Here is an 18813-nt window from a genome sequence, read left to right on the forward strand (position 1 = left end):
GAGAGGTTCCTAAAACCTGAAGGTAACTTTACTTTTCTTCACTGGCAATTCTAACATGTTGGGTTAGCACCTGTATTTCAACGGCTAAATTACAAACAAAAGTAGGCCAATTGTTAAATGTTGATCAACACTAATTTAGCAACCATGAAACGGAATCAATTTTGATGATATTGTCTAAGTTCCTTATATATCCAACGTTAAAACAACACTAAACATGCATCTCTTCGACAATGTGATATACTTTTTGTAATTTGTAGGTGTACAATCTGCGGCGCTCGGCGGCTTTCAGAGAGAAGTGAAAAAGCTTACGGCACCTGGGATTCCCAGGCGGTCTTCCATCCAGGTACTAACCAGGCCCTGCTCTGCTTAGCTTCCGAGATCAGACGAGATCGGGCGGAACCAGAGAGGTATGGCCGTAAGCTGCTTTTTATCTTTTTCCTAATCCTTTATAATGCGTCAAAAAATTATGTCACGCCTGCCGTTGGCATCTTTGTGTGGGTTAAATAAGGGTATGCAAAGAAGGCTGTGACATCCTATGCCGAAAATTGGATGGACTAGAGAAGACCCGCCCAGGAGTCCCAGCCAATCGGTGGATGGCCATTGCAGTCCCCGCCACCTCAAATGGCCTGACGATGGTATGGACGTAAGCCACCTTTCATCTTCTTCCTATTGCATCTCTTCTACAATGTGAAATACTTTTTACAATTGTGTAGGTGTACAATCTGCGGCGCTGGGCGGCTTTCGGAGAGAGAAGTGAAAAAGCTTACGGCACCTGGGATTCCCAGGCGGTCTTCCATCCAGGTACTAACCAGGCCCTGCTCTGCTTAGCTTCCGAGATCAGACGAGATCGGGCGGAACCAGAGAGGTATGGCCGTAAGCTGCTTTTTATCTTTTTCCTAATCCTTTATAATGCGTCAAAAAATTATGTCACGCCTGCCGTTGGCATCTTTGTGTGGGTTAAATAAGGGTATGCAAAGAAGGCTGTGATATCCTATGCCGAAAATTGGATGGACTAGAGAAGACCCGCCCAGGAGTCCCAGCCAATCGGTGGATGGCCATTGCAGTCCCCGCCACCTCAAATGGCCTGACGATGGTATGGACGTAAGCCACCTTTCATCTTCTTCCTATTGCATCTCTTCTACAATGTGAAATACTTTTTACAATTGTGTAGGTGTACAATCTGCGGCGCTGGGCGGCTTTCGGAGAGAGAAGTGAAAAAGCTTACGGCACCTGGGATTCCCAGGCGGTCTTCCATCCAGGTACTAACCAGGCCCTGCTCTGCTTAGCTTCCGAGATCAGACGAGATCGGGCGGAACCAGAGAGGTATGGCCGTAAGCTGCTTTTTATCTTTTTCCTAATCCTTTATAATGCGTCAAAAAATTATGTCACGCCTGCCGTTGGCATCTTTGTGTGGGTTAAATAAGGGTATGCAAAGAAGGCTGTGATATCCTATGCCGAAAATTGGATGGACTAGAGAAGACCCGCCCAGGAGTCCCAGCCAATCGGTGGATGGCCATTGCAGTCCCCGCCACCTCAAATGGCCTGACGATGGTATGGACGTAAGCCACCTTTCATCTTCTTCCTATTGCATCTCTTCTACAATGTGAAATACTTTTTACAATTGTGTAGGTGTACAATCTGCGGCGCTGGGCGGCTTTCGGAGAGAGAAGTGAAAAAGCTTACGGCACCTGGGATTCCCAGGCGGTCTTCCATCCAGGTACTAACCAGGCCCTGCTCTGCTTAGCTTCCGAGATCAGACGAGATCGGGCGGAACCAGAGAGGTATGGCCGTAAGCTGCTTTTTATCTTTTTCCTAATCCTTTATAATGCGTCAAAAAATTATGTCACGCCTGCCGTTGGCATCTTTGTGTGGGTTAAATAAGGGTATGCAAAGAAGGCTGTGATATCCTATGCCGAAAATTGGATGGACTAGAGAAGACCCGCCCAGGAGTCCCAGCCAATCGGTGGATGGCCATTGCAGTCCCCGCCACCTCAAATGGCCTGACGATGGTATGGACGTAAGCCACCTTTCATCTTCTTCCTATTGCATCTCTTCTACAATGTGAAATACTTTTTACAATTGTGTAGGTGTACAATCTGCGGCGCTGGGCGGCTTTCGGAGAGAGAAGTGAAAAAGCTTACGGCACCTGGGATTCCCAGGCGGTCTTCCATCCAGGTACTAACCAGGCCCTGCTCTGCTTAGCTTCCGAGATCAGACGAAATCGGGCGGAACCAGAGAGGTATGGCCGTACGCTGCTTTTTATCTTTTTCCTAATCCTTTAAAACGTGTCAAAGATAATCAGAAGAGTTTCTTTTTCTAAAATTGAAGCAGTTCTTAGGATTGGCAAGAGAGGTTCCTAAAACCTGAAGGTAACTTTACTTTTCTTCACTGGCAATTCTAACATGTTGGGTTAGCACCTGTATTTCAACGGCTAAATTACAAACAAAAGTAGGCCAATTGTTAAATGTTGATCAACACTAATTTAGCAACCATGAAACGGAATCAATTTTGATGATATTGTCTAAGTTCCTTATATATCCAACGTTAAAACAACACTAAACATGCATCTCTTCGACAATGTGATATACTTTTTGTAATTTGTAGGTGTACAATCTGCGGCGCTCGGCGGCTTTCAGAGAGAAGTGAAAAAGCTTACGGCACCTGGGATTCCCAGGCGGTCTTCCATCCAGGTACTAACCAGGCCCTGCTCTGCTTAGCTTCCGAGATCAGACGAGATCGGGCGGAACCAGAGAGGTATGGCCGTAAGCTGCTTTTTATCTTTTTCCTAATCCTTTATAATGCGTCAAAAAATTATGTCACGCCTGCCGTTGGCATCTTTGTGTGGGTTAAATAAGGGTATGCAAAGAAGGCTGTGACATCCTATGCCGAAAATTGGATGGACTAGAGAAGACCCGCCCAGGAGTCCCAGCCAATCGGTGGATGGCCATTGCAGTCCCCGCCACCTCAAATGGCCTGACGATGGTATGGACGTAAGCCACCTTTCATCTTCTTCCTATTGCATCTCTTCTACAATGTGAAATACTTTTTACAATTGTGTAGGTGTACAATCTGCGGCGCTGGGCGGCTTTCGGAGAGAGAAGTGAAAAAGCTTACGGCACCTGGGATTCCCAGGCGGTCTTCCATCCAGGTACTAACCAGGCCCTGCTCTGCTTAGCTTCCGAGATCAGACGAGATCGGGCGGAACCAGAGAGGTATGGCCGTAAGCTGCTTTAATATCTTTTTTATAATCCTTTAGAACGTGTCAAAGATAATCAGAAAAGTTTCTTTTTCTAAAATTGAAGCAGTTCTTAGGATTGGCAAGAGAGGTTCCTAAAACCTGAAGGTAACTTTACTTTTCTTCACTGGCAATTCTAACATGTTGGGTTAGCACCTGTATTTCAACGGCTAAATTACAAACAAAAGTAGGCCAATTGTTAAATGTTGATCAACACTAATTTAGCAACCATGAAACGGAATCAATTTTGATGATATTGTCTAAGTTCCTTATATATCCAACGTTAAAACAACACTAAACATGCATCTCTTCGACAATGTGATATACTTTTTGTAATTTGTAGGTGTACAATCTGCGGCGCTCGGCGGCTTTCAGAGAGAAGTGAAAAAGCTTACGGCACCTGGGATTCCCAGGCGGTCTTCCATCCAGGTACTAACCAGGCCCTGCTCTGCTTAGCTTCCGAGATCAGACGAGATCGGGCGGAACCAGAGAGGTATGGCCGTAAGCTGCTTTTTATCTTTTTCCTAATCCTTTATAATGCGTCAAAAATTATGTCACGCCTGCCGTTGGCATCTTTGTGTGGGTTAAATAAGGGTATGCAAAGAAGGCTGTGACATCCTATGCCGAAAATTGGATGGACTAGAGAAGACCCGCCCAGGAGTCCCAGCCAATCGGTGGATGGCCATTGCAGTCCCCGCCACCTCAAATGGCCTGACGATGGTATGGACGTAAGCCACCTTTCATCTTCTTCCTATTGCATCTCTTCTACAATGTGAAATACTTTTTACAATTGTGTAGGTGTACAATCTGCGGCGCTGGGCGGCTTTCGGAGAGAGAAGTGAAAAAGCTTACGGCACCTGGGATTCCCAGGCGGTCTTCCATCCAGGTACTAACCAGGCCCTGCTCTGCTTAGCTTCCGAGATCAGACGAGATCGGGCGGAACCAGAGAGGTATGGCCGTAAGCTGCTTTTTATCTTTTTCCTAATCCTTTATAATGCGTCAAAAAATTATGTCACGCCTGCCGTTGGCATCTTTGTGTGGGTTAAATAAGGGTATGCAAAGAAGGCTGTGATATCCTATGCCGAAAATTGGATGGACTAGAGAAGACCCGCCCAGGAGTCCCAGCCAATCGGTGGATGGCCATTGCAGTCCCCGCCACCTCAAATCGCCTGACGATGGTATGGACGTAAGCCACCTTTCATCTTCTTCCTATTGCATCTCTTCTACAATGTGAAATACTTTTTACAATTGTGTAGGTGTACAATCTGCGGCGCTGGGCGGCTTTCGGAGAGAGAAGTGAAAAAGCTTACGGCACCTGGGATTCCCAGGCGGTCTTCCATCCAGGTACTAACCAGGCCCTGCTCTGCTTAGCTTCCGAGATCAGACGAGATCGGGCGGAACCAGAGAGGTATGGCCGTAAGCTGCTTTTTATCTTTTTCCTAATCCTTTATAATGCGTCAAAAAATTATGTCACGCCTGCCGTTGGCATCTTTGTGTGGGTTAAATAAGGGTATGCAAAGAAGGCTGTGATATCCTATGCCGAAAATTGGATGGACTAGAGAAGACCCGCCCAGGAGTCCCAGCCAATCGGTGGATGGCCATTGCAGTCCCCGCCACCTCAAATGGCCTGACGATGGTATGGACGTAAGCCACCTTTCATCTTCTTCCTATTGCATCTCTTCTACAATGTGAAATACTTTTTACAATTGTGTAGGTGTACAATCTGCGGCGCTGGGCGGCTTTCGGAGAGAGAAGTGAAAAAGCTTACGGCACCTGGGATTCCCAGGCGGTCTTCCATCCAGGTACTAACCAGGCCCTGCTCTGCTTAGCTTCCGAGATCAGACGAGATCGGGCGGAACCAGAGAGGTATGGCCGTACGCTGCTTTTTATCTTTTTCCTAATCCTTTAAAACGTGTCAAAGATAATCAGAAGAGTTTCTTTTTCTAAAATTGAAGCAGTTCTTAGGATTGGCAAGAGAGGTTCCTAAAACCTGAAGGTAACTTTACTTTTCTTCACTGGCAATTCTAACATGTTGGGTTAGCACCTGTATTTCAACGGCTAAATTACAAACAAAAGTAGGCCAATTGTTAAATGTTGATCAACACTAATTTAGCAACCATGAAACGGAATCAATTTTGATGATATTGTCTAAGTTCCTTATATATCCAACGTTAAAACAACACTAAACATGCATCTCTTCGACAATGTGATATACTTTTTGTAATTTGTAGGTGTACAATCTGCGGCGCTCGGCGGCTTTCAGAGAGAAGTGAAAAAGCTTACGGCACCTGGGATTCCCAGGCGGTCTTCCATCCAGGTACTAACCAGGCCCTGCTCTGCTTAGCTTCCGAGATCAGACGAGATCGGGCGGAACCAGAGAGGTATGGCCGTAAGCTGCTTTTTATCTTTTTCCTAATCCTTTATAATGCGTCAAAAAATTATGTCACGCCTGCCGTTGGCATCTTTGTGTGGGTTAAATAAGGGTATGCAAAGAAGGCTGTGACATCCTATGCCGAAAATTGGATGGACTAGAGAAGACCCGCCCAGGAGTCCCAGCCAATCGGTGGATGGCCATTGCAGTCCCCGCCACCTCAAATGGCCTGACGATGGTATGGACGTAAGCCACCTTTCATCTTCTTCCTATTGCATCTCTTCTACAATGTGAAATACTTTTTACAATTGTGTAGGTGTACAATCTGCGGCGCTGGGCGGCTTTCGGAGAGAGAAGTGAAAAAGCTTACGGCACCTGGGATTCCCAGGCGGTCTTCCATCCAGGTACTAACCAGGCCCTGCTCTGCTTAGCTTCCGAGATCAGACGAGATCGGGCGGAACCAGAGAGGTATGGCCGTAAGCTGCTTTTTATCTTTTTCCTAATCCTTTATAATGCGTCAAAAAATTATGTCACGCCTGCCGTTGGCATCTTTGTGTGGGTTAAATAAGGGTATGCAAAGAAGGCTGTGATATCCTATGCCGAAAATTGGATGGACTAGAGAAGACCCGCCCAGGAGTCCCAGCCAATCGGTGGATGGCCATTGCAGTCCCCGCCACCTCAAATGGCCTGACGATGGTATGGACGTAAGCCACCTTTCATCTTCTTCCTATTGCATCTCTTCTACAATGTGAAATACTTTTTACAATTGTGTAGGTGTACAATCTGCGGCGCTGGGCGGCTTTCGGAGAGAGAAGTGAAAAAGCTTACGGCACCTGGGATTCCCAGGCGGTCTTCCATCCAGGTACTAACCAGGCCCTGCTCTGCTTAGCTTCCGAGATCAGACGAGATCGGGCGGAACCAGAGAGGTATGGCCGTAAGCTGCTTTTTATCTTTTTCCTAATCCTTTATAATGCGTCAAAAAATTATGTCACGCCTGCCGTTGGCATCTTTGTGTGGGTTAAATAAGGGTATGCAAAGAAGGCTGTGATATCCTATGCCGAAAATTGGATGGACTAGAGAAGACCCGCCCAGGAGTCCCAGCCAATCGGTGGATGGCCATTGCAGTCCCCGCCACCTCAAATGGCCTGACGATGGTATGGACGTAAGCCACCTTTCATCTTCTTCCTATTGCATCTCTTCTACAATGTGAAATACTTTTTACAATTGTGTAGGTGTACAATCTGCGGCGCTGGGCGGCTTTCGGAGAGAGAAGTGAAAAAGCTTACGGCACCTGGGATTCCCAGGCGGTCTTCCATCCAGGTACTAACCAGGCCCTGCTCTGCTTAGCTTCCGAGATCAGACGAGATCGGGCGGAACCAGAGAGGTATGGCCGTAAGCTGCTTTTTATCTTTTTCCTAATCCTTTATAATGCGTCAAAAAATTATGTCACGCCTGCCGTTGGCATCTTTGTGTGGGTTAAATAAGGGTATGCAAAGAAGGCTGTGATATCCTATGCCGAAAATTGGATGGACTAGAGAAGACCCGCCCAGGAGTCCCAGCCAATCGGTGGATGGCCATTGCAGTCCCCGCCACCTCAAATGGCCTGACGATGGTATGGACGTAAGCCACCTTTCATCTTCTTCCTATTGCATCTCTTCTACAATGTGAAATACTTTTTACAATTGTGTAGGTGTACAATCTGCGGCGCTGGGCGGCTTTCGGAGAGAGAAGTGAAAAAGCTTACGGCACCTGGGATTCCCAGGCGGTCTTCCATCCAGGTACTAACCAGGCCCTGCTCTGCTTAGCTTCCGAGATCAGACGAAATCGGGCGGAACCAGAGAGGTATGGCCGTACGCTGCTTTTTATCTTTTTCCTAATCCTTTAAAACGTGTCAAAGATAATCAGAAGAGTTTCTTTTTCTAAAATTGAAGCAGTTCTTAGGATTGGCAAGAGAGGTTCCTAAAACCTGAAGGTAACTTTACTTTTCTTCACTGGCAATTCTAACATGTTGGGTTAGCACCTGTATTTCAACGGCTAAATTACAAACAAAAGTAGGCCAATTGTTAAATGTTGATCAACACTAATTTAGCAACCATGAAACGGAATCAATTTTGATGATATTGTCTAAGTTCCTTATATATCCAACGTTAAAACAACACTAAACATGCATCTCTTCGACAATGTGATATACTTTTTGTAATTTGTAGGTGTACAATCTGCGGCGCTCGGCGGCTTTCAGAGAGAAGTGAAAAAGCTTACGGCACCTGGGATTCCCAGGCGGTCTTCCATCCAGGTACTAACCAGGCCCTGCTCTGCTTAGCTTCCGAGATCAGACGAGATCGGGCGGAACCAGAGAGGTATGGCCGTAAGCTGCTTTTTATCTTTTTCCTAATCCTTTATAATGCGTCAAAAAATTATGTCACGCCTGCCGTTGGCATCTTTGTGTGGGTTAAATAAGGGTATGCAAAGAAGGCTGTGACATCCTATGCCGAAAATTGGATGGACTAGAGAAGACCCGCCCAGGAGTCCCAGCCAATCGGTGGATGGCCATTGCAGTCCCCGCCACCTCAAATGGCCTGACGATGGTATGGACGTAAGCCACCTTTCATCTTCTTCCTATTGCATCTCTTCTACAATGTGAAATACTTTTTACAATTGTGTAGGTGTACAATCTGCGGCGCTGGGCGGCTTTCGGAGAGAGAAGTGAAAAAGCTTACGGCACCTGGGATTCCCAGGCGGTCTTCCATCCAGGTACTAACCAGGCCCTGCTCTGCTTAGCTTCCGAGATCAGACGAGATCGGGCGGAACCAGAGAGGTATGGCCGTAAGCTGCTTTAATATCTTTTTTATAATCCTTTAGAACGTGTCAAAGATAATCAGAAAAGTTTCTTTTTCTAAAATTGAAGCAGTTCTTAGGATTGGCAAGAGAGGTTCCTAAAACCTGAAGGTAACTTTACTTTTCTTCACTGGCAATTCTAACATGTTGGGTTAGCACCTGTATTTCAACGGCTAAATTACAAACAAAAGTAGGCCAATTGTTAAATGTTGATCAACACTAATTTAGCAACCATGAAACGGAATCAATTTTGATGATATTGTCTAAGTTCCTTATATATCCAACGTTAAAACAACACTAAACATGCATCTCTTCGACAATGTGATATACTTTTTGTAATTTGTAGGTGTACAATCTGCGGCGCTCGGCGGCTTTCAGAGAGAAGTGAAAAAGCTTACGGCACCTGGGATTCCCAGGCGGTCTTCCATCCAGGTACTAACCAGGCCCTGCTCTGCTTAGCTTCCGAGATCAGACGAGATCGGGCGGAACCAGAGAGGTATGGCCGTAAGCTGCTTTTTATCTTTTTCCTAATCCTTTATAATGCGTCAAAAATTATGTCACGCCTGCCGTTGGCATCTTTGTGTGGGTTAAATAAGGGTATGCAAAGAAGGCTGTGACATCCTATGCCGAAAATTGGATGGACTAGAGAAGACCCGCCCAGGAGTCCCAGCCAATCGGTGGATGGCCATTGCAGTCCCCGCCACCTCAAATGGCCTGACGATGGTATGGACGTAAGCCACCTTTCATCTTCTTCCTATTGCATCTCTTCTACAATGTGAAATACTTTTTACAATTGTGTAGGTGTACAATCTGCGGCGCTGGGCGGCTTTCGGAGAGAGAAGTGAAAAAGCTTACGGCACCTGGGATTCCCAGGCGGTCTTCCATCCAGGTACTAACCAGGCCCTGCTCTGCTTAGCTTCCGAGATCAGACGAGATCGGGCGGAACCAGAGAGGTATGGCCGTAAGCTGCTTTTTATCTTTTTCCTAATCCTTTATAATGCGTCAAAAAATTATGTCACGCCTGCCGTTGGCATCTTTGTGTGGGTTAAATAAGGGTATGCAAAGAAGGCTGTGATATCCTATGCCGAAAATTGGATGGACTAGAGAAGACCCGCCCAGGAGTCCCAGCCAATCGGTGGATGGCCATTGCAGTCCCCGCCACCTCAAATCGCCTGACGATGGTATGGACGTAAGCCACCTTTCATCTTCTTCCTATTGCATCTCTTCTACAATGTGAAATACTTTTTACAATTGTGTAGGTGTACAATCTGCGGCGCTGGGCGGCTTTCGGAGAGAGAAGTGAAAAAGCTTACGGCACCTGGGATTCCCAGGCGGTCTTCCATCCAGGTACTAACCAGGCCCTGCTCTGCTTAGCTTCCGAGATCAGACGAGATCGGGCGGAACCAGAGAGGTATGGCCGTAAGCTGCTTTTTATCTTTTTCCTAATCCTTTATAATGCGTCAAAAAATTATGTCACGCCTGCCGTTGGCATCTTTGTGTGGGTTAAATAAGGGTATGCAAAGAAGGCTGTGATATCCTATGCCGAAAATTGGATGGACTAGAGAAGACCCGCCCAGGAGTCCCAGCCAATCGGTGGATGGCCATTGCAGTCCCCGCCACCTCAAATGGCCTGACGATGGTATGGACGTAAGCCACCTTTCATCTTCTTCCTATTGCATCTCTTCTACAATGTGAAATACTTTTTACAATTGTGTAGGTGTACAATCTGCGGCGCTGGGCGGCTTTCGGAGAGAGAAGTGAAAAAGCTTACGGCACCTGGGATTCCCAGGCGGTCTTCCATCCAGGTACTAACCAGGCCCTGCTCTGCTTAGCTTCCGAGATCAGACGAGATCGGGCGGAACCAGAGAGGTATGGCCGTAAGCTGCTTTTTATCTTTTTCCTAATCCTTTATAATGCGTCAAAAAATTATGTCACGCCTGCCGTTGGCATCTTTGTGTGGGTTAAATAAGGGTATGCAAAGAAGGCTGTGATATCCTATGCCGAAAATTGGATGGACTAGAGAAGACCCGCCCAGGAGTCCCAGCCAATCGGTGGATGGCCATTGCAGTCCCCGCCACCTCAAATGGCCTGACGATGGTATGGACGTAAGCCACCTTTCATCTTCTTCCTATTGCATCTCTTCTACAATGTGAAATACTTTTTACAATTGTGTAGGTGTACAATCTGCGGCGCTGGGCGGCTTTCGGAGAGAGAAGTGAAAAAGCTTACGGCACCTGGGATTCCCAGGCGGTCTTCCATCCAGGTACTAACCAGGCCCTGCTCTGCTTAGCTTCCGAGATCAGACGAAATCGGGCGGAACCAGAGAGGTATGGCCGTACGCTGCTTTTTATCTTTTTCCTAATCCTTTAAAACGTGTCAAAGATAATCAGAAGAGTTTCTTTTTCTAAAATTGAAGCAGTTCTTAGGATTGGCAAGAGAGGTTCCTAAAACCTGAAGGTAACTTTACTTTTCTTCACTGGCAATTCTAACATGTTGGGTTAGCACCTGTATTTCAACGGCTAAATTACAAACAAAAGTAGGCCAATTGTTAAATGTTGATCAACACTAATTTAGCAACCATGAAACGGAATCAATTTTGATGATATTGTCTAAGTTCCTTATATATCCAACGTTAAAACAACACTAAACATGCATCTCTTCGACAATGTGATATACTTTTTGTAATTTGTAGGTGTACAATCTGCGGCGCTCGGCGGCTTTCAGAGAGAAGTGAAAAAGCTTACGGCACCTGGGATTCCCAGGCGGTCTTCCATCCAGGTACTAACCAGGCCCTGCTCTGCTTAGCTTCCGAGATCAGACGAGATCGGGCGGAACCAGAGAGGTATGGCCGTAAGCTGCTTTTTATCTTTTTCCTAATCCTTTATAATGCGTCAAAAAATTATGTCACGCCTGCCGTTGGCATCTTTGTGTGGGTTAAATAAGGGTATGCAAAGAAGGCTGTGACATCCTATGCCGAAAATTGGATGGACTAGAGAAGACCCGCCCAGGAGTCCCAGCCAATCGGTGGATGGCCATTGCAGTCCCCGCCACCTCAAATGGCCTGACGATGGTATGGACGTAAGCCACCTTTCATCTTCTTCCTATTGCATCTCTTCTACAATGTGAAATACTTTTTACAATTGTGTAGGTGTACAATCTGCGGCGCTGGGCGGCTTTCGGAGAGAGAAGTGAAAAAGCTTACGGCACCTGGGATTCCCAGGCGGTCTTCCATCCAGGTACTAACCAGGCCCTGCTCTGCTTAGCTTCCGAGATCAGACGAGATCGGGCGGAACCAGAGAGGTATGGCCGTAAGCTGCTTTAATATCTTTTTCCTAATCCTTTAGAACGTGTCAAAGATAATCAGAAAAGTTTCTTTTTCTAAAATTGAAGCAGTTCTTAGGATTGGCAAGAGAGGTTCCTAAAACCTGAAGGTAACTTTACTTTTCTTCACTGGCAATTCTAACATGTTGGGTTAGCACCTGTATTTCAACGGCTAAATTACAAACAAAAGTAGGCCAATTGTTAAATGTTGATCAACACTAATTTAGCAACCATGAAACGGAATCAATTTTGATGATATTGTCTAAGTTCCTTATATATCCAACGTTAAAACAACACTAAACATGCATCTCTTCGACAATGTGATATACTTTTTGTAATTTGTAGGTGTACAATCTGCGGCGCTCGGCGGCTTTCAGAGAGAAGTGAAAAAGCTTACGGCACCTGGGATTCCCAGGCGGTCTTCCATCCAGGTACTAACCAGGCCCTGCTCTGCTTAGCTTCCGAGATCAGACGAGATCGGGCGGAACCAGAGAGGTATGGCCGTAAGCTGCTTTTTATCTTTTTCCTAATCCTTTATAATGCGTCAAAAAATTATGTCACGCCTGCCGTTGGCATCTTTGTGTGGGTTAAATAAGGGTATGCAAAGAAGGCTGTGACATCCTATGCCGAAAATTGGATGGACTAGAGAAGACCCGCCCAGGAGTCCCAGCCAATCGGTGGATGGCCATTGCAGTCCCCGCCACCTCAAATGGCCTGACGATGGTATGGACGTAAGCCACCTTTCATCTTCTTCCTATTGCATCTCTTCTACAATGTGAAATACTTTTTACAATTGTGTAGGTGTACAATCTGCGGCGCTGGGCGGCTTTCGGAGAGAGAAGTGAAAAAGCTTACGGCACCTGGGATTCCCAGGCGGTCTTCCATCCAGGTACTAACCAGGCCCTGCTCTGCTTAGCTTCCGAGATCAGACGAGATCGGGCTGAACCAGAGAGGTATGGCCGTAAGCTGCTTTAATATCTTTTTCCTAATCCTTTAGAACGTGTCAAAGATAATCAGAAAAGTTTCTTTTTCTAAAATTGAAGCAGTTCTTAGGATTGGCAAGAGAGGTTCCTAAAACCTGAAGGTAACTTTACTTTTCTTCACTGGCAATTCTAACATGTTGGGTTAGCACCTGTATTTCAACGGCTAAATTACAAACAAAAGTAGGCCAATTGTTAAATGTTGATCAACACTAATTTAGCAACCATGAAACGGAATCAATTTTGATGATATTGTCTAAGTTCCTTATATATCCAACGTTAAAACAACACTAAACATGCATCTCTTCGACAATGTGATATACTTTTTGTAATTTGTAGGTGTACAATCTGCGGCGCTCTGCGGCTTTCAGAGAGAAGTGAAAAAGCTTACGGCACCTGGGATTCCCAGGCGGTCTTCCATCCAGGTACTAACCAGGCCCTGCTCTGCTTAGCTTCCGAGATCAGACGAGATCGGGCGGAACCAGAGAGGTATGGCCGTAAGCTGCTTTTTATCTTTTTACTAATCCTTTAGAACGTGTCAAAGATAATCAGAAAAGTTTCTTTTTCTAAAATTGAAGCAGTTCTTAGGATTGGCAAGAGAGGTTCCTAAAACCTGAAGGTAACTTTACTTTTCTTCACTGGCAATTCTAACATGTTGGGTTAGCACCTGTATTTCAACGGCTAAATTACAAACAAAAGTATGCCAATTGTTAAATGTTGATCAACACTAATTTAGCAACCATGAAACGGAATCAATTTTGATGATATTGTCTAAGTTCCTTATATATCCAACGTTAAAACAACACTAAACATGCATCTCTTCGACAATGTGATGTACTTTTTGTAATTTGTAGGTGTACAATCTGCGGCGCTCGGCAGCTTTCAGAGAGAAGTGAAAAAGCTTACGGCACCTGGGATTCCCAGGCGGTCTTCCATCCAGGTACTAACCAGGCCCTGCTCTGCTTAGCTTCCGAGATCAGACGAGATCGGGCGGAACCAGAGAGGTATGGCCGTAAGCTGCTTTTTATCTTTTTCCTAATCCTTTAGAACGTGTCAAAGATAATCAGAAAAGTTTCTTTTTCTAAAATTGAAGCAGTTCTTAGGATTGGCAAGAGAGGTTCCTAAAACCTGAAGGTAACTTTACTTTTCTTCACTGGCAATTCTAACATGTTGGGTTAGCACCTGTATTTCAACGGCTAAATTACAAACAAAAGTATGCCAATTGTTAAATGTTGATCAACACTAATTTAGCAACCATGAAACGGAATCAATTTTGATGATATTGTCTAAGTTCCTTATATATCCAACGTTAAAACAACACTAAACATGCATCTCTTCGACAATGTGATGTACTTTTTGTAATTTGTAGGTGTACAATCTGCGGCGCTCGGCAGCTTTCAGAGAGAAGTGAAAAAGCTTACGGCACCTGGGATTCCCAGGCGGTCTTCCATCCAGGTACTAACCAGGCCCTGCTCTGCTTAGCTTCCGAGATCAGACGAGATCGGGCGGAACCAGAGAGGTATGGCCGTAAGCTGCTTTTTATCTTTTTCCTAATCCTTTAAAACGTGTCAAAGATAATCAGAAGAGTTTCTTTTTCTAAAATTGAAGCAGTTCTTAGGATTGGCAAGAGAGGTTCCTAAAACCTGAAGGTAACTTTACTTTTCTTCACTGGCAATTCTAACATGTTGGGTTAGCACCTGTATTTCAACGGCTAAATTACAAACAAAAGTAGGCCAATTGTTAAATGTTGATCAACACTAATTTAGCAACCATGAAACGGAATCAATTTTGATGATATTGTCTAAGTTCCTTATATATCCAACGTTAAAACAACACTAAACATGCATCTCTTCGACAATGTGATATACTTTTTGTAATTTGTAGGTGTACAATCTGCGGCGCTCGGCGGCTTTCAGAGAGAAGTGAAAAAGCTTACGGCACCTGGGATTCCCAGGCGGTCTTCCATCCAGGTACTAACCAGGCCCTGCTCTGCTTAGCTTCCGAGATCAGACAAGATCGGGCGGAACCAGAGAGGTATGGCCGTAAGCTGCTTTTTATCTTTTTCCTAATCCTTTATAATGCGTCAAAAAATTATGTCACGCCTGCCGTTGGCATCTTTGTGTGGGTTAAATAAGGGTATGCAAAGAAGGCTGTGACATCCTATGCCGAAAATTGGATGGACTAGAGAAGACCCGCCCAGGAGTCCCAGCCAATCGGTGGATGGCCATTGCAGTCCCCGCCACCTCAAATGGCCTGACGATGGTATGGACGTAAGCCACCTTTCATCTTCTTCCTATTGCATCTCTTCTACAATGTGAAATACTTTTTACAATTGTGTAGGTGTACAATCTGCGGCGCTGGGCGGCTTTCGGAGAGAGAAGTGAAAAAGCTTACGGCACCTGGGATTCCCAGGCGGTCTTCCATCCAGGTACTAACCAGGCCCTGCTCTGCTTAGCTTCCGAGATCAGACGAGATCGGGCGGAACCAGAGAGGTATGGCCGTAAGCTGCTTTTTATCTTTTTCCTAATCCTTTATAATGCGTCAAAAAATTATGTCACGCCTGCCGTTGGCATCTTTGTGTGGGTTAAATAAGGGTATGCAAAGAAGGCTGTGATATCCTATGCCGAAAATTGGATGGACTAGAGAAGACCCGCCCAGGAGTCCCAGCCAATCGGTGGATGGCCATTGCAGTCCCCGCCACCTCAAATGGCCTGACGATGGTATGGACGTAAGCCACCTTTCATCTTCTTCCTATTGCATCTCTTCTACAATGTGAAATACTTTTTACAATTGTGTAGGTGTACAATCTGCGGCGCTGGGCGGCTTTCGGAGAGAGAAGTGAAAAAGCTTACGGCACCTGGGATTCCCAGGCGGTCTTCCATCCAGGTACTAACCAGGCCCTGCTCTGCTTAGCTTCCGAGATCAGACGAGATCGGGCGGAACCAGAGAGGTATGGCCGTAAGCTGCTTTTTATCTTTTTCCTAATCCTTTATAATGCGTCAAAAAATTATGTCACGCCTGCCGTTGGCATCTTTGTGTGGGTTAAATAAGGGTATGCAAAGAAGGCTGTGATATCCTATGCCGAAAATTGGATGGACTAGAGAAGACCCGCCCAGGAGTCCCAGCCAATCGGTGGATGGCCATTGCAGTCCCCGCCACCTCAAATGGCCTGACGATGGTATGGACGTAAGCCACCTTTCATCTTCTTCCTATTGCATCTCTTCTACAATGTGAAATACTTTTTACAATTGTGTAGGTGTACAATCTGCGGCGCTGGGCGGCTTTCGGAGAGAGAAGTGAAAAAGCTTACGGCACCTGGGATTCCCAGGCGGTCTTCCATCCAGGTACTAACCAGGCCCTGCTCTGCTTAGCTTCCGAGATCAGACGAGATCGGGCGGAACCAGAGAGGTATGGCCGTAAGCTGCTTTTTATCTTTTTCCTAATCCTTTATAATGCGTCAAAAAATTATGTCACGCCTGCCGTTGGCATCTTTGTGTGGGTTAAATAAGGGTATGCAAAGAAGGCTGTGATATCCTATGCCGAAAATTGGATGGACTAGAGAAGACCCGCCCAGGAGTCCCAGCCAATCGGTGGATGGCCATTGCAGTCCCCGCCACCTCAAATGGCCTGACGATGGTATGGACGTAAGCCACCTTTCATCTTCTTCCTATTGCATCTCTTCTACAATGTGAAATACTTTTTACAATTGTGTAGGTGTACAATCTGCGGCTCTGGGCGGCTTTCGGAGAGAGAAGTGAAAAAGCTTACGGCACCTGGGATTCCCAGGCGGTCTTCCATCCAGGTACTAACCAGGCCCTGCTCTGCTTAGCTTCCGAGATCAGACGAAATCGGGCGGAACCAGAGAGGTATGGCCGTACGCTGCTTTTTATCTTTTTCCTAATCCTTTAAAACGTGTCAAAGATAATCAGAAGAGTTTCTTTTTCTAAAATTGAAGCAGTTCTTAGGATTGGCAAGAGAGGTTCCTAAAACCTGAAGGTAACTTTACTTTTCTTCACTGGCAATTCTAACATGTTGGGTTAGCACCTGTATTTCAACGGCTAAATTACAAACAAAAGTAGGCCAATTGTTAAATGTTGATCAACACTAATTTAGCAACCATGAAACGGAATCAATTTTGATGATATTGTCTAAGTTCCTTATATATCCAACGTTAAAACAACACTAAACATGCATCTCTTCGACAATGTGATATACTTTTTGTAATTTGTAGGTGTACAATCTGCGGCGCTCGGCGGCTTTCAGAGAGAAGTGAAAAAGCTTACGGCACCTGGGATTCCCAGGCGGTCTTCCATCCAGGTACTAAGCAGGCCCTGCTCTGCTTAGCTTCCGAGATCAGACGAGATCGGGCGGAACCAGAGAGGTATGGCCGTAAGCTGCTTTTTATCTTTTTCCTAATCCTTTAGAACGTGTCAAAGATAATCAGAAGAGTTTCTTTTTCTAAAATTGAAGCAGTTCTTAGGATTGGCAAGAGAGGTTCCTAAAACCTGAAGGTAACTTTACTTTTCTTCACTGGCAATTCTAACATGTTGGGTTAGCACCTGTATTTCAACGGCTAAATTACAAACAAAAGTATGCCAATTGTTAAATGTTGATCAACACTAATTTAGCAACCATGAAACGGAATCAATTTTGATGATATTGTCTAAGTTCCTTATATATCCAACGTTAAAACAACACTAAACATGCATCTCTTCGACAATGTGATGTACTTTTTGTAATTTGTAGGTGTACAATCTGCGGCGCTCGGCAGCTTTCAGAGAGAAGTGAAAAGCTTACGGCACCTGGGATTCCCAGGCGGTCTTCCATCCAGGTACTAACCAGGCCCTGCTCTGCTTAGCTTCCGAGATCAGACGAGATCGGGCGGAACCAGAGAGGTATGGCCGTAAGCTGCTTTTTATCTTTTTCCTAATCCTTTAAAACGTGTCAAAGATAATCAGAAGAGTTTCTTTTTCTAAAATTGAAGCAGTTCTTAGGATTGGCAAGAGAGGTTCCTAAAACCTGAAGGTAACTTTACTTTTCTTCACTGGCAATTCTAACATGTTGGGTTAGCACCTGTATTTCAACGGCTAAATTACAAACAAAAGTAGGCCAATTGTTAAATGTTGATCAACACTAATTTAGCAACCATGAAACGGAATCAATTTTGATGATATTGTCTAAGTTCCTTATATATCCAACGTTAAAACAACACTAAACATGCATCTCTTCGACAATGTGATATACTTTTTGTAATTTGTAGGTGTACAATCTGCGGCGCTCGGCGGCTTTCAGAGAGAAGTGAAAAAGCTTACGGCACCTGGGATTCCCAGGCGGTCTTCCATCCAGGTACTAACCAGGCCCTGCTCTGCTTAGCTTCCGAGATCAGACGAGATCGGGCGGAACCAGAGAGGTATGGCCGTAAGCTGCTTTTTATCTTTTTCCTAATCCTTTATAATGCGTCAAAAAATTATGTCACGCCTGCCGTTGGCATCTTTGTGTGGGTTAAATAAGGGTATGCAAAGAAGGCTGTGACATCCTATGCCGAAAATTGGATGGACTAGAGAAGACCCGCCCAGGAGTCCCAGCCAATCGGTGGATGGCCATTGCAGTCCCCGCCACCTCAAATGGCCTGACGATGGTATGGACGTAAGCCACCTTTCATCTTCTTCCTATTGCATCTCTTCTACAATGTGAAATACTTTTTACAATTGTGTAGGTGTACAATCTGCGGCGCTGGGCGGCTTTCGGAGAGAGAAGTGAAAAAGCTTACGGCACCTGGGATTCCCAGGCGGTCTTCCATCCAGGTACTAACCAGGCCCTGCTCTGCTTAGCTTCCGAGATCAGACGAGATCGGGCGGAACCAGAGAGGTATGGCCGTAAGCTGCTTTTTATCTTTTTCCTAATCCTTTATAATGCGTCAAAAAATTATGTCACGCCTGCCGTTGGCATCTTTGTGTGGGTTAAATAAGGGTATGCAAAGAAGGCTGTGATATCCTATGCCGAAAATTGGATGGACTAGAGAAGACCCGCCCAGGAGTCCCAGCCAATCGGTGGATGGCCATTGCAGTCCC

At 45.5% G+C, this 18813-nt stretch overlaps 39 non-coding genes across 39 annotated transcripts; all 39 read right to left on the reverse strand.

Annotated features, from left to right (window-relative positions):
* Window positions 1-302: 302 nt before the first annotated feature.
* Window positions 303-421, reverse strand: LOC134124387 (5S ribosomal RNA). The gene has a single exon (XR_009955833.1). It is a non-coding gene; the product is annotated as a 5S ribosomal RNA (ribosomal RNA).
* Window positions 422-760: 339 nt separating this feature from the next.
* LOC134124389 (5S ribosomal RNA) lies at window positions 761-879 on the reverse strand. Its single transcript, XR_009955835.1, has one exon. It is a non-coding gene; the product is annotated as a 5S ribosomal RNA (ribosomal RNA).
* Window positions 880-1218: 339 nt separating this feature from the next.
* Window positions 1219-1337, reverse strand: LOC134124390 (5S ribosomal RNA). Its single transcript, XR_009955836.1, has one exon. It is a non-coding gene; the product is annotated as a 5S ribosomal RNA (ribosomal RNA).
* Window positions 1338-1676: 339 nt separating this feature from the next.
* On the reverse strand, window positions 1677-1795 carry LOC134124391 (5S ribosomal RNA). Its single transcript, XR_009955837.1, has one exon. It is a non-coding gene; the product is annotated as a 5S ribosomal RNA (ribosomal RNA).
* Window positions 1796-2134: 339 nt separating this feature from the next.
* LOC134124337 (5S ribosomal RNA) lies at window positions 2135-2253 on the reverse strand. The gene has a single exon (XR_009955791.1). It is a non-coding gene; the product is annotated as a 5S ribosomal RNA (ribosomal RNA).
* A 396-nt stretch (window positions 2254-2649) lies between these two features.
* On the reverse strand, window positions 2650-2768 carry LOC134124392 (5S ribosomal RNA). Its single transcript, XR_009955838.1, has one exon. It is a non-coding gene; the product is annotated as a 5S ribosomal RNA (ribosomal RNA).
* A 339-nt stretch (window positions 2769-3107) lies between these two features.
* LOC134124393 (5S ribosomal RNA) lies at window positions 3108-3226 on the reverse strand. Its single transcript, XR_009955839.1, has one exon. It is a non-coding gene; the product is annotated as a 5S ribosomal RNA (ribosomal RNA).
* A 397-nt stretch (window positions 3227-3623) lies between these two features.
* On the reverse strand, window positions 3624-3742 carry LOC134124158 (5S ribosomal RNA). Its single transcript, XR_009955611.1, has one exon. It is a non-coding gene; the product is annotated as a 5S ribosomal RNA (ribosomal RNA).
* Window positions 3743-4080: 338 nt separating this feature from the next.
* Window positions 4081-4199, reverse strand: LOC134124159 (5S ribosomal RNA). Its single transcript, XR_009955612.1, has one exon. It is a non-coding gene; the product is annotated as a 5S ribosomal RNA (ribosomal RNA).
* Window positions 4200-4538: 339 nt separating this feature from the next.
* On the reverse strand, window positions 4539-4657 carry LOC134124160 (5S ribosomal RNA). The gene has a single exon (XR_009955613.1). It is a non-coding gene; the product is annotated as a 5S ribosomal RNA (ribosomal RNA).
* Window positions 4658-4996: 339 nt separating this feature from the next.
* On the reverse strand, window positions 4997-5115 carry LOC134124301 (5S ribosomal RNA). Its single transcript, XR_009955754.1, has one exon. It is a non-coding gene; the product is annotated as a 5S ribosomal RNA (ribosomal RNA).
* Window positions 5116-5511: 396 nt separating this feature from the next.
* On the reverse strand, window positions 5512-5630 carry LOC134124161 (5S ribosomal RNA). The gene has a single exon (XR_009955614.1). It is a non-coding gene; the product is annotated as a 5S ribosomal RNA (ribosomal RNA).
* A 339-nt stretch (window positions 5631-5969) lies between these two features.
* On the reverse strand, window positions 5970-6088 carry LOC134124162 (5S ribosomal RNA). Its single transcript, XR_009955615.1, has one exon. It is a non-coding gene; the product is annotated as a 5S ribosomal RNA (ribosomal RNA).
* Window positions 6089-6427: 339 nt separating this feature from the next.
* LOC134124164 (5S ribosomal RNA) lies at window positions 6428-6546 on the reverse strand. Its single transcript, XR_009955617.1, has one exon. It is a non-coding gene; the product is annotated as a 5S ribosomal RNA (ribosomal RNA).
* A 339-nt stretch (window positions 6547-6885) lies between these two features.
* Window positions 6886-7004, reverse strand: LOC134124166 (5S ribosomal RNA). Its single transcript, XR_009955618.1, has one exon. It is a non-coding gene; the product is annotated as a 5S ribosomal RNA (ribosomal RNA).
* Window positions 7005-7343: 339 nt separating this feature from the next.
* On the reverse strand, window positions 7344-7462 carry LOC134124338 (5S ribosomal RNA). Its single transcript, XR_009955792.1, has one exon. It is a non-coding gene; the product is annotated as a 5S ribosomal RNA (ribosomal RNA).
* Window positions 7463-7858: 396 nt separating this feature from the next.
* Window positions 7859-7977, reverse strand: LOC134124167 (5S ribosomal RNA). Its single transcript, XR_009955619.1, has one exon. It is a non-coding gene; the product is annotated as a 5S ribosomal RNA (ribosomal RNA).
* A 339-nt stretch (window positions 7978-8316) lies between these two features.
* On the reverse strand, window positions 8317-8435 carry LOC134124168 (5S ribosomal RNA). Its single transcript, XR_009955620.1, has one exon. It is a non-coding gene; the product is annotated as a 5S ribosomal RNA (ribosomal RNA).
* Window positions 8436-8832: 397 nt separating this feature from the next.
* On the reverse strand, window positions 8833-8951 carry LOC134124169 (5S ribosomal RNA). Its single transcript, XR_009955621.1, has one exon. It is a non-coding gene; the product is annotated as a 5S ribosomal RNA (ribosomal RNA).
* Window positions 8952-9289: 338 nt separating this feature from the next.
* LOC134124170 (5S ribosomal RNA) lies at window positions 9290-9408 on the reverse strand. The gene has a single exon (XR_009955622.1). It is a non-coding gene; the product is annotated as a 5S ribosomal RNA (ribosomal RNA).
* A 339-nt stretch (window positions 9409-9747) lies between these two features.
* LOC134124171 (5S ribosomal RNA) lies at window positions 9748-9866 on the reverse strand. Its single transcript, XR_009955623.1, has one exon. It is a non-coding gene; the product is annotated as a 5S ribosomal RNA (ribosomal RNA).
* A 339-nt stretch (window positions 9867-10205) lies between these two features.
* LOC134124172 (5S ribosomal RNA) lies at window positions 10206-10324 on the reverse strand. The gene has a single exon (XR_009955624.1). It is a non-coding gene; the product is annotated as a 5S ribosomal RNA (ribosomal RNA).
* A 339-nt stretch (window positions 10325-10663) lies between these two features.
* On the reverse strand, window positions 10664-10782 carry LOC134124339 (5S ribosomal RNA). Its single transcript, XR_009955793.1, has one exon. It is a non-coding gene; the product is annotated as a 5S ribosomal RNA (ribosomal RNA).
* A 396-nt stretch (window positions 10783-11178) lies between these two features.
* Window positions 11179-11297, reverse strand: LOC134124173 (5S ribosomal RNA). Its single transcript, XR_009955625.1, has one exon. It is a non-coding gene; the product is annotated as a 5S ribosomal RNA (ribosomal RNA).
* A 339-nt stretch (window positions 11298-11636) lies between these two features.
* LOC134124174 (5S ribosomal RNA) lies at window positions 11637-11755 on the reverse strand. The gene has a single exon (XR_009955626.1). It is a non-coding gene; the product is annotated as a 5S ribosomal RNA (ribosomal RNA).
* A 397-nt stretch (window positions 11756-12152) lies between these two features.
* On the reverse strand, window positions 12153-12271 carry LOC134124175 (5S ribosomal RNA). Its single transcript, XR_009955628.1, has one exon. It is a non-coding gene; the product is annotated as a 5S ribosomal RNA (ribosomal RNA).
* Window positions 12272-12610: 339 nt separating this feature from the next.
* On the reverse strand, window positions 12611-12729 carry LOC134124313 (5S ribosomal RNA). Its single transcript, XR_009955767.1, has one exon. It is a non-coding gene; the product is annotated as a 5S ribosomal RNA (ribosomal RNA).
* Window positions 12730-13126: 397 nt separating this feature from the next.
* On the reverse strand, window positions 13127-13245 carry LOC134124176 (5S ribosomal RNA). The gene has a single exon (XR_009955629.1). It is a non-coding gene; the product is annotated as a 5S ribosomal RNA (ribosomal RNA).
* A 396-nt stretch (window positions 13246-13641) lies between these two features.
* On the reverse strand, window positions 13642-13760 carry LOC134124177 (5S ribosomal RNA). Its single transcript, XR_009955630.1, has one exon. It is a non-coding gene; the product is annotated as a 5S ribosomal RNA (ribosomal RNA).
* Window positions 13761-14156: 396 nt separating this feature from the next.
* Window positions 14157-14275, reverse strand: LOC134124178 (5S ribosomal RNA). The gene has a single exon (XR_009955631.1). It is a non-coding gene; the product is annotated as a 5S ribosomal RNA (ribosomal RNA).
* Window positions 14276-14671: 396 nt separating this feature from the next.
* LOC134124312 (5S ribosomal RNA) lies at window positions 14672-14790 on the reverse strand. The gene has a single exon (XR_009955766.1). It is a non-coding gene; the product is annotated as a 5S ribosomal RNA (ribosomal RNA).
* Window positions 14791-15129: 339 nt separating this feature from the next.
* On the reverse strand, window positions 15130-15248 carry LOC134124179 (5S ribosomal RNA). Its single transcript, XR_009955632.1, has one exon. It is a non-coding gene; the product is annotated as a 5S ribosomal RNA (ribosomal RNA).
* Window positions 15249-15587: 339 nt separating this feature from the next.
* Window positions 15588-15706, reverse strand: LOC134124180 (5S ribosomal RNA). Its single transcript, XR_009955633.1, has one exon. It is a non-coding gene; the product is annotated as a 5S ribosomal RNA (ribosomal RNA).
* A 339-nt stretch (window positions 15707-16045) lies between these two features.
* LOC134124181 (5S ribosomal RNA) lies at window positions 16046-16164 on the reverse strand. Its single transcript, XR_009955634.1, has one exon. It is a non-coding gene; the product is annotated as a 5S ribosomal RNA (ribosomal RNA).
* Window positions 16165-16503: 339 nt separating this feature from the next.
* LOC134124341 (5S ribosomal RNA) lies at window positions 16504-16622 on the reverse strand. Its single transcript, XR_009955795.1, has one exon. It is a non-coding gene; the product is annotated as a 5S ribosomal RNA (ribosomal RNA).
* Window positions 16623-17018: 396 nt separating this feature from the next.
* Window positions 17019-17137, reverse strand: LOC134124302 (5S ribosomal RNA). The gene has a single exon (XR_009955755.1). It is a non-coding gene; the product is annotated as a 5S ribosomal RNA (ribosomal RNA).
* A 395-nt stretch (window positions 17138-17532) lies between these two features.
* LOC134124182 (5S ribosomal RNA) lies at window positions 17533-17651 on the reverse strand. Its single transcript, XR_009955635.1, has one exon. It is a non-coding gene; the product is annotated as a 5S ribosomal RNA (ribosomal RNA).
* Window positions 17652-18047: 396 nt separating this feature from the next.
* On the reverse strand, window positions 18048-18166 carry LOC134124183 (5S ribosomal RNA). Its single transcript, XR_009955636.1, has one exon. It is a non-coding gene; the product is annotated as a 5S ribosomal RNA (ribosomal RNA).
* Window positions 18167-18505: 339 nt separating this feature from the next.
* Window positions 18506-18624, reverse strand: LOC134124184 (5S ribosomal RNA). The gene has a single exon (XR_009955637.1). It is a non-coding gene; the product is annotated as a 5S ribosomal RNA (ribosomal RNA).
* Between the last annotated feature and the right edge of the window lie 189 nt (window positions 18625-18813).

Source organism: Pungitius pungitius, unplaced genomic scaffold, assembly GCF_949316345.1.
Source record: "Pungitius pungitius unplaced genomic scaffold, fPunPun2.1 scaffold_49, whole genome shotgun sequence".
Taxonomy (NCBI): domain Eukaryota; kingdom Metazoa; phylum Chordata; class Actinopteri; order Perciformes; family Gasterosteidae; genus Pungitius; species Pungitius pungitius.